Raw genomic sequence first — 11,780 nt, 5'->3', positions numbered from 1 at the left:
TCTTCCTACGCGCGCTACTTAAATAAAAACCACAAAAAAACTATATATCACCGTAAAGCTAATAAAATATAGAATCCGAAAATGTGAATCTTTTTACCCGATTTTGTTTTGGTAAGCACGTGCAAGCCTTTCATGCAAAACTGACGGTGTTTATTTCACTGAATTATTAGCCCTTGCGTTATCGCCGACCTCCAAACAAACTGGACTATATCACTCAGGAGATAATGTGCTAACAAAGCGTTTGAGGCTTTTTCGCAATTTCTGTTGGTTCCTAAGAAAATCCACCATGAATGACACCCCTCCTCCACCCGATAAGGTTTTTCCGACATTTTGAAAAGAGGATTTACTCTACAATGCTGGAACTTTCAGTAGCTGTTCATTCATCTCTTGCGGAAATCAACCATGTGTCCGTGATATTTGACGTTGCCATGGCAACGATATTATTACAAGCAGGTCTGGCCAAAAGTCGTCAATTTTATCATTTTTCTTTATTTTTCCAGTTTTTTGGAACATATTTGTACGATTTGTTTATTTTTACTTTCCAAAAGCATTCTGGCTTGATTTTTCATCAACATTTATTATTTTTTTACTTTCTAAGAAAATGTTGAAATCCAAGATGGCGGATCCAAGATGGCGGCTCTAATGACGTCATGCGACGTCATATTACGTCAAAGCCAGCAAAAATTATGTCATCTTGTAGAGTAAGCTAAGGGCTTTCTACACAGTGCAAAATAGTTTCGCTATGCCTTAATAGAACAAAAACTCCGGGGAGGGGTTCCATCTACCCCCTCCCCCCGCCCCTCCCCTTGCACGGTTCTGGGGGTTTGAGTTTGCTTGTACGTCCGAGGGTTAAATGCCGGGTTAAGGACGAGTTGTTCTACTTCTTATTTCTTGGCCCTGGCTCTTAGCTTTTTTTTCAAGGAAATACTTCTCTTTTTATGACTTTTGTGGAAAGTAGCACCAACATTTTTCTTTGAAATATGTGAATCTTGTGCGAGGCGATCTTGCTTAAACGTGCGATATTTCCACATTAATTCGAGATTCCGGACGAAGTTTTGCGCGCGAATTTGTCAACGGGCTGCCGGAGACCTATCTGGGATTATCGGATTGTGGCACCTTTTGCTATCGTTACAAGTTCACCAAGTGAAACTTTAACGCTTTCTCTAACTAAAGAGCAAAAGAAAACGAATTTCTGAAAATTTTGACCAGATTTTGTTAACAGTAACCTTAATAAAACAATGACTCTTCTCGCGATTGTTGGATAAGTGAAATAATTTTTAAAAATCCCGAACTTGTATTTCCTCAGTTTTTAGATATTCCAGATATTTTCTCAGTTTTTAGTTTATAGCCCATTTATCACACACTTCTCGCTTCGACATTGCTGATCCTAGCAGTATGCAGGACGCCTTTCTTGTCCAGACCTAGTTGTAGCAGAATTACGAAGAAACCTCAAGGAAGGGGGCATCCCCCCACCCCCTGTACGTCCGAGAGTTAAGACGTTATTACCGTTACTGGACATTAGGTGCAAGGGTGGTTGTGAAGTTGCAAGGGAGGGGATAGCAGACTGGCATGTGCCTTTGTCCTCGAGGAGGCACCTAAGAATTGTATCGTCCCTGTTAACCTTCAAGCAATAAATCTGCTTTTGAAACTGTTTGAACATTTGGAATTTTCCAAAAGGTTTTTACTTAATCGGAGTTTCTGGATAAATGAATAAAGGTCATGACTTTCCACTAAATTTTAAATACTGACAGGTAAAGTGTGCAAGTCCCGTATTTAATGGTTGTTGCAGTTCGACTTTTTATTTTTCTAGAGAAAAAAAGGTTAACGAAATTTAATAGACCAATTCCGATATATTAATATTCCAACTTGGCTCCTAGGCTTGGGGGAATAAAACAAAAGAAATGATTTATTCGTCCCTGAACCTCGACGTGATATCTTTTGTTTTATTCCCCCCAAGCCTCGGAGCCAAGTTAGAATTTTGTGAAGTATATATATATATATATATATATATATATATATATATATATATATATATCACTCGTTTTCAAAAAGGTTGACATATTTTATATATATATGAAATATATATATCTTTTGTATTCATGTCGAATATGACATAAGAACAATAGATTTTATGTATATATATATATATATTTTTCAAATGTCAACCTTTTTGAAAACGAGTGTATATATATAACAACAAAAGGAATGGATTGAACAACGTATTGTGCAATGTAGTACGGGACCGCAGTTTTGTGTCCTTTTTTCAATGAAACGCCTTGATTGGTAATAAAAGGCTCACAGATACAGGTAGCAGCGAATTAATATATAAGTTAGTATCAATAAAGAAATTGGATACATTACAGTTGAGAAGGCGTATCCGGGCCAACGGCGATAAATGACTGGAAATTTAGTGTCTTCAGTTTCGTCTGTAGTAAATATCTGTTAGAATGAAGGCGTTTACAAATATATAAGGTGTTGAGAAAATGACATCGTCATTCTTTTGTAATATGCCTGTGATTTATTAAACGACAGATACATACATAGCATGACTTTTTTGTGGAGACTTCCCGGCAAAGCCGAAGGTTGAAGAAGTTTCGAATTATATGACACATGACAAAAAAAAATCATTCCTACATTAGGAATTTAACACTTCCTAGTGAAACGCATCTTTTCAAAAAATGTTTCCTCGAATTGTGCACAAGTCAAGTCATAACCTGTTTGTTTACCTGAATAATTTTACTCTTAAAAAGGTATTCGATTCGTCTTTACACACAAACGCATATGAAATTTAAACTACCTTTGTCTGGACAATTTTTTATTTGCGGGAGCAAAATTCGTTTGCTTTCGATTTGCTTGAGTTTGAAGAGTTGTGGAGAAAATGTGGCATTCATATCTACCTAAAGACTAGTTGTGCACAAAATAAGAGAAAAAAGTATAATTTTTTGTACTTCGGCCGCGAAGTCCAAATTTTGTTCGCTGATTACTGACATCCGCTCTTGATTTTTGAAATGCTTTTTTGATGATAGCAATGCCATAACTGTCATAGCTGATTCAAATAACTCCCAGCACTTAAAACGAATATGCAAATAGATAATGTTTGTTAATCTTTACTATTTTTTTGTTTACGTCTCTGATTTTAGCGCGCTTTTCTAATATTAAGGACGTTCGCGCAAAAAACCTTTAACCTTTTTCTTTACATTTTTTTCTCTCTAAGATTACGGGCTACTCGTAATAATAATAATGATAATGATAATGATAATGATAATAATAACAATAATAATAATACAATAACTTTATTTCAATAACTTTATTTCACAATAATCATTAAAAAATGTACACACATCAATAAAAAGGTACAGAATTAAAAATCAGCTGTTAAAAAAGTCCATAAAATGTCTTTGCAATTACATTAATAATAAATAGTATTTTTTCGTACAAATTACATAATAATAATAATAATTATAAAAACAATATATAATTATAATAAAAACCTTCCCAAAATCCTTTGCAACTGAAAAATCGTCAATGCCAAATAACTTGGTCAGTTTGAAGTCAGCAGGAGTAGTACGTCGTATAGAAATAACTCTTACCATAAACTACTTCTTATATAAGTCGTAGGTTGATTACGTCATTAGTCACGTGACTTTGCTCAGAATTTCGTTTTAGCTCACTGTGACGAAAATAGTTTATTCCTAAAAAAGCAGTCATTGCAGTTTGAAGCACATCGGTGTGAGGCATTTTGGACTGCCCAGGTACCGAACATAATATCAAAATTAAGGGAGCTATGCACAATTTTCAAAAAAATGGGAGTCTGGGTACAAGTGCGTATCTGGCGTTGCATTAAATGCGAGGTAACAAGAAATTACATGTTGTTAGATACTTATATGTGAAGTAGTTTTTAATTAATCCCATTTTTATGACGTCATCGGTCACGTGACCAGAACGGATCACATTTTTAAATTCGCTTGAAAACTTTACTAGAACCTCTCTCTTAGGATCTTTTTGAGCAAAGTTGTAGTTTTTTAAATAGTGTTTTTAAAAATGGCCATTATTACTTTTTCGTGAAAAAGTACGGCAGTAAAAAATACAATTGAAAAGTTTGTTGGCTTCCTACTCAACGACCATTTGCATTTGAAATAAAAGAAAATTTTGCCAAAGGCTTGAGTGTATGCTCTTTATTATAGCGTTGTCATTTTCTTTTCATTTTAAGTGCTTTTTGCGAGGTTGGATGTAATTTCTTTCAGACAAAGGAGTGGCGCTTGGGGAGAGTTTAAGCTGTGCCCCCCCCTGCTTGCGGATTCCCCGCGGTCCGTATTGCGGGCGCATTTTCAAAATGGCGGCGATCGATCAGTGGAGTGATTTTGCAATTTCGAGTTCTATAGGATAGTTTTGTCAATGTTCTTTCTTCTTGACGCGATCACGAGTCCCGAAACAAAGGGTATTCGATATTCTTTATTTGTATTCCCGATACTGAAGAAGAATATGGAATGAGGGTAAACGGTGGAAGCTTTTCGCCGCAAACATTTCCAACAGAAACTTACAGTGACCTGAGGTCACTTGAGGTAAGCGTTTCTCATTGTACTATAATTTCATTTTGAAGACTGGCTTAAGCTTATGTCTTCGGCGTTTATGTGAAGATTTATAAAAGTGCTAAAGATAGAATCGTACTAAAACTTAGCTCACTGGAATTAAAGCCGAGCTCGGCGATAAAAAAATAGATCTTGTAGATTTTGAGGCTAGAGTGTCATAGTAATGTCACTCAGTTCGTCGAGGCATAAAATTGTTATTTATATTTGTCATCTGAATGTTAAGCTACTTAAATTTAATAAGAATCGCATCCTTTCATTATTTATACGTGAGAAAATGTTTGTCAAAATATTGACCATGTGGTCATTTGTATCACCGCTAAATGTAATAACAACGCTAAATGTAATACCAACCGCAAATGTAATAAAAAATAACTCTAAATGTAATACTAACCGCAAATGTAATAAAAACCAACCCCAAATGTAATAACTCACCCCACCGTAAATGTAACCTTAAATGTAATAACACGTTACTAAGCGTGGCAAAGGCGTAAATTTCATCAATATCATCAGTGATATGATATCACTTCAATAGATTATCGGATTACACAATCACAGTCAATCCCCTTTACTAACTAAACCCCTTAACTAACTAAACCAGATTACATCCGGGGTGTTACTCCCATACAATACCTATACGGGTATTTGCCGCCCAACGGGGGCGTGATTTTGGAGCTCCTGAGTTAGAGCGGGGTATCCATTTTAGAGACGTTTCCTAAAACGGGGTACACTATTTTAAACGCACGAAAGCAGGTTTCTTACTGTTTTCTATGGACAAACAAGTTGAGTAATCGCACTAAATGGCGAGAATGCGTTTTTCTAAAACGTTTATTTAATACGAATATATGATTATATATGAATGAGTATCGTTGCTATTAAAGTTGTCTTTATATAATATGTACCATTTGTATATTTTTATCTGTTTTATCATACTACCCTCTCACCAAAATCGTTTGAATACATCCAAAAGGACTTCTAATAATAGCCCACTTTCAAAAAGAGTGTAAACCTGGGGACCAATTATGGGATCGTTTGGGGGAACTCGCGCATTTATTTTCAACCTTGTGCGCCCCCAAACAATCCCACAACTGAGCGCACGCCTTCTCCCACCCAGGCTTCCACTATTTTCGAAAGTGGGCTATGTAATGGCGCGATCCTCTGCAAAGAATGTCGGAAATGATGTTTGCAAATGCCTTACATCAGAAGGGCTATTTTCTTCGGAAATCTTAAAAAGTTCCCAGTTAAGCTTTGACCGGAACTACACAGAACCTTGGCAATGTTCACAAAAAATCACCGAGAATCAAGTGATGCCCAGTAACCGTAAGGGAGCTTTTGACACTATGTTATTACATTTGAGGCTAACTTGTATTACATTTACGGTTTGTCAGCTTATTACATTTAGCGTTAAATTGTATTACATTTACGGTGGGGTGAGTTATTACATTTGGGGTTGATTTTTATTACATTTGCGGTTAGTATTACATTTAGAGTTAATTTTTATTACATTTGCGGTTGGTATTACATTTAGCGTTGTTATTACATTTAGCGGTGATACAGTCATTTCCGGCCGCAAAGAAATAAATGAGACCATTTCTGAAGTTTAAATTTCTATCTTTCCATGATGTGTATTGTATTGCCAGACATAGATTTACGTTTCTTTTGCATTTTGTTGTATACAGGTAATTTGTGGGATTAATAGAATGTCTAATTTGTAAACAGGATTTACAAAATTCAGAACTGAGGACTTTCTGAATTACTGGTGAGTTAAACTATGGATTATAACTAATGGTAACCACAGGTTAGAAAGTGCGGGCCTGACTGGTACGAGAGTGCATAATGTTAGATGGCAGTGTCGATAAATAAATGATAAAATGGACAAAAGACAATGGTATTCTGAGTAACGCGTCACGCAAGGAATGCATGTTTTTATCATTTCCTATTGCAGCGAACCAATCTATGTTGTTGATTACACAGTTTTGTGAAGTGTAATCGAGCACTTGTTGTGAACTGAGATGTGTTTTTTCTCAGTCGGTAAACTTGCTATGTTGTGCTTGCCTTTTGTTAACGTGGCGCGATTAATGAAAAATCACTGGACAAAATTAAAGACAATTATTCCGAGCAACGCGTCACGCTTTAATAATTGCCGCGAACCGGCCGTGAACCAGTCAGAGTTGTTTTTTGATTGACAGTTGATTGTGAAGTGTAGTCGAGCACGTGGTGTGAATTGAGATGTGATTTCCCTCGGTTGATAAACTCGCTATGTTGTCAGTGTTATAACGAATTCCTCGAGAATAACCGTTGCTGGAATCATTCGCTTTGCCGTTGTTTTATCTGTGATATAATCACAGCAAATTTTCTCAAAAGCAGCACCTATAAAACAATGTCTACAAATTGTATTTTGCAATCTTCCATGTGACAGAAGCGTAGATCTTATGTGCCAAACTGTTGAGAGATTGACTCATTTTTCGCATTCTTATCGTTCTTGGAGAAGAGATTTTTCTCTTCCGGTGTTACGACAAACTCGTGATTGACACATTTTTCGCGTTCCGATCGTTCTTAGTGGAAGAACAAAATTTTCAACTTCCGGTTTCTGTTCGCCTATTGTTAACGTGGCGCGCACGGGTAAAACGCAATCCGCTGGTCACTGTCAAGATTAGGGTTGCGGGCCTCTCTTGCGCCCGCAACAAGTTCAGGTAGTTATTGATCTCTTCAGCCAATCTCAGCAATTCCCATCCTCCTCATTCACTACCTGAAACATTTTTAAATGATCTACTTTTTGACCAGACATTTGCCTGCTTTATAAAAAAGCTGTTTGACTTTTTTTTAAGGCATGTATTTTCAGTTGTTGGATGGCCTTCAGTAGCATTTTAAACTACAGCTAGCAATGTAAAAAATTCAAATGAAGACTGACATTTTTTTCTGCAAAATTATGATTAATGAAAGGAAGGGTGCAAAGAGAAATGATTTCTTCCTGGCCTGACCCAGGTAGACTGTGCAGGGTGAAACCATTATATGCTTACCCAAAGTCCCATGTTTCTCTGGAAAGATCAACAACAAAAAATAAAAATCCATAAATGTCATTTGGCTATCTAGCAAGTGGAAAAAAAAATTGAATCCACTAGCCCAACATGAAAGCAGTCAGGGTTTTTTTCACACACTGAAAAAGTTCATTTAATATACAGTCTGCATGCTGGAAAAATAGCAATTTCATCAAAATAAACAGTTTTTGTTTGTTTTGTTTCTATTTACAGGTGACTTGAAGAGTGCAATGACATTCCTCTTAGACAAAATGAACTCAAAAATACACATTGTGTTAATGTAATAAAATTGTCACATGATTGATTCCCACATGTTGCCAGTTTAAACCTGAATATACTTTAGTGACATTTATAGCTATTTATATAATATGAACATCCCAGAACCCAATAAGGCTACATGTGAATACTGACACTTTATTACATGTGAGTTTTGAAACCATTCTGGGTTCATGACAAAACTATTTTGTTTTGGCATGATTGTAGAATACCCCGGCACTTTTTTTGCATAACTGAAATGGGCAATTCCAGAAAATATCCATACACCACGACGGACGGCTTCAATATTTTAACCACCCCCCCCCCCCCTTGCCTTCGGAAATTCCAAAATGCGTTACCCTCCCATGCCCTCGGAATTCCATAATCCTTAACCCCCCCCCCCCCCTCCCATTCGGATTTTTCCGTTTTTCTTTAAGTCCTTTACAATATTCCCGGCAGGGTCGCAAATATGCCCAATTTGGCGTATTTTACATCAAATTATTTCAAATGACTCGATCTGTAACAGAGGCTGGGATGAAAATGTAAAAAAAGATAAGAGTTTTCTCCTTACTCTTGTTCAACAGATACAACCTACATTAACTTTACATTGCCCCAAACTGGTACAGAACATTAAAATAACAATATCGTGTTATGTACGTGTGTACTTTCGGAAGATAATACGATCGAGTGCACTGACATATCCGCCATCTTGAATTTGAGCCTTCGGGGTCAGCAGTCTCTCCCAATCCCACGTGCTTCAAAATGGCGTCTCGAAGCGTGGCAAAATAGTTTCGCGCTCCACTGAATGTGCTGAATATGTTGTGGATCCGCTTTGACAAGCGAAAAGAGTGAATGAAGACATTCATCAACGTTAAGGCCTCTGGAGCTTGATGTACAACCCACATTTTATTGGTTTTCTTTTGTAAATGAACGCAAACACACGCCTGATCGATCGATACTTGTCTTGTATCTTCTTGTATCCTGCTTCTGCGACGCGGTCATCAGTTCGTGCTTTATTTACAAATGAGTAATCCACAAAAATTAGCATTTCAAGGAACACACTTTTGTCTGTCTCCTCTGGAAATCCAAGATCTGTAACTCTCCCATGCCCTCGGAATTCCAGTTCAAAGAAGCCCCCCCCCCCCCCCCCTTGCCCTCGCCGTCCGTCGTGGTGTATGGATATTTTCTGGAACTGCCCAATGACTGCCACCGCAGTCCGCAGTCACCATACAAATATCAAAATTTCATGCTGAACTGATTTTAATGTCACCGCAGTCCACGGTCCACGGTCCGACACAAAAAGTTTGGTGTTTAGATTGCCTGCCACCGCTGTCCGTAGTCACGCATTTCTTGTCTGCCACCGTGGTCCGCAGTCCCATAGTGAACACATGGGACAGAATGTTTTGTGTTTAGAGAGGCCTACTTATTCATTTCGGTTAGCCTAATATGCACTTTGGTTAGCCTGTTCACGGTTAGCTATCTATATTTGTAAGGGCAACACTATATATTGTTAACATGTAGAATTCTGGGTACACTACGGACTGCGATTAGGTTGCTTGCGGTTAGCCTTTATATTGTGTTCAGGATATCTACTGTTCTTAAATCCACTACGGGACTGCGGACAGCGGTGGCAGGCGATTATAACATTTACTAGCATTTCTTAGAATCGACTACGGGACTACGGGCCCCGGTGGCAGGCGATTAGCAGACTTTGTATTATTTTCAAATAAAACACTACGGTACTGTGGACCACGGTGGCAGGCGATTATAACAATTAAATCCAATTTTGATCAATGGACTGCATGACTGCGGACTGCGTTATGAGCGAAATATAACTTAACAACAAAATTTCACTGCGGACTGTGGACCACGGGAGCAGACGAATAATGGCGGGGTATTCTACAATTGCTCCTTTGTTTCAATAAAAATAATGAAATTACAGAGAATTTACGAAATTATTATCGCAGACCATAAATTTACTCTAGCACAGGCTAAAGTGTCTTCAATAGTGTGAAGGTCGGGACAAACTATGCGACAAGTCGCAGTGACATTTCGCGGCGACAAGTCGCTCCGTGTGTACTGCTTACAACTAAGTCGCTGCAACAAGGTGTTTGTTTGGTGCACAAACAGCGAATTTGGAAGAGTGGGAATGCAAACTAGTTTTCCATATTCAATATGGCGAAAATACACGACGCGCTCTCATTGGTTAATTCTTATTTTGTCGCAGCGACTTGTCACAGCGATTTGTCGCAGACGTGTACACACGCTGCAACAACGCTGCTATCGCTCATTTTGTCGCTGCGACGTGTCGCACAAATTCAAAGCAGTTTGAATTCGTGCGACACGTCGCAGCGACAAAATTCTGTTGCAGCGACATAGTTGTCGCATGTCACACGAGGCGACTGTCTCCACGACGTGTTGCAGCGACGTGTTGCAGCGACGTGTTGCAGCGACGTGTCGCCTAGTGTGTCCCGACCTTAATGGCAGTTTAATTATAATGTGTGGTTCCAAAAATATCCATACCTACCCCAAGGATGGACCCTTCCGACCCCCTGGAACTTTCAGTTTAGCTTCATACTTTCCTTTAAAAATTTGGGCTATTGCGCCCTCCCTCCCCTTCGAAATTTCCATTGACCATCCTTGGGGTGAGTATGGAATTTTCTGGAACCGCACAATGTAGGCATTTACTTATAAAAGTAAGCTGCAGATTGATACACACTAATCTATTTTTTTAACCTTTTCACATGTTCCTGTTTTCTATGGAATATATAATTATATATTGTTTTTACCGGTTTCACTTGTAATAATAATAATAATAATAATAATAATAATAATAATAATAATAATAATAATAATAAAAGATAAACACAGTTTCTGTACTTGGCGTGATGCAAAGAACAGGGAATACAAACTTTACTCCTCCTTTTACTCCTGTCTAACAATGTATTTGGAATTTTTAACTCAGAGACTCGAAGGGCAGTGCGAAAGGCAAGATGCCGAATCAGTTGTCATTTCAATACTAACTCTGCTTGAGAATAAGTCAAATGAGTTTACTTTTCAGCTTGAAACACTGTTTTATGTTTACTTGTTATGTCTACTAACTTGTTGAAAGACCGATCGTGATAATCATGTGACAACCTACATCCGGGACAACGATTTCCCTTTATTGGAACGTCACATACGCCGCCGATCAGTCGACACTTAAATTTCAGTCAAGTAAGTTTTCAATATTTTGAACCGATGTTTTTATATACTTAGTCTTGCTAATTGAAATTAAAAAAAAACTTTTGAAGCAGCCAACGCGATATTTTTACTTTTCTTGCAAATGTATGTAACATGATACTTTTGTTTTCCTCTAGGCCGATGCTCAAAGAATAATTGTTAAACTTGACATACATTTGAAGATTCTCAATAAGCCTGAATGCCTCCGGCTCGATTGTCTCTATGGGATTATACGACAGCATTCTAGAAAGATAAGAGAACAAAAGAAAATAATAATTATAATAATTTAAAGGACGCATTCAGGGTAGCAAGCTCTATACCATAACAACTTTGCTTAACTGAATTACTTTTTGAAATGTAGTAAAAGGTAAGATAATATTTGTTCATGTTATGTAATTGTTATGGTGGAAATTTACTAAAAATATTAGAGAAATTCGCGATGGTTCGAAATTTGCTTTATCTGTTTTTACGCGGACGGCCTCTTAAATACTAAAGTAAACAAGTTTTATAATATAAAACAGTAATAATCTAGTTCTAAAACTCTCAAAGAAAAATAATCGTCCAAATAGATGTACAAATAAGTAAGATCGTAATATAATGTCGCAAAAAATCAAATACCGTAAAATTCCGGTTATAAGCCCTGGGCTTATACAACTTCGTAAGGGGTTTTGAGTGGACT

The 11,780-nt window shown here is 37.4% G+C and overlaps 1 long non-coding RNA gene across 1 annotated transcript; it reads right to left on the bottom strand.

The window, feature by feature from the left end:
- Positions 1-2,361: 2,361 nt before the first annotated feature.
- Positions 2,362-11,336, bottom strand: LOC144666980 (uncharacterized). The gene is made up of 2 exons (XR_013573259.1): positions 11,276-11,336; positions 2,362-2,439 (listed from the first exon to the last, which is right to left on the bottom strand). It is a non-coding gene; the product is annotated as an uncharacterized LOC144666980 (long non-coding RNA).
- Positions 11,337-11,780: the final 444 nt, after the last annotated feature.

This window comes from Oculina patagonica, chromosome 9 (genome assembly GCF_052425735.1).
Source record: "Oculina patagonica isolate OP01 chromosome 9, crgOcupat, whole genome shotgun sequence".
NCBI classification, from domain to species: Eukaryota; Metazoa; Cnidaria; class Anthozoa; order Scleractinia; family Oculinidae; genus Oculina; species Oculina patagonica.
Note: the sequence above shows the minus strand (reverse complement) of the source record. Positions and strands in the feature narration are given on the sequence as shown.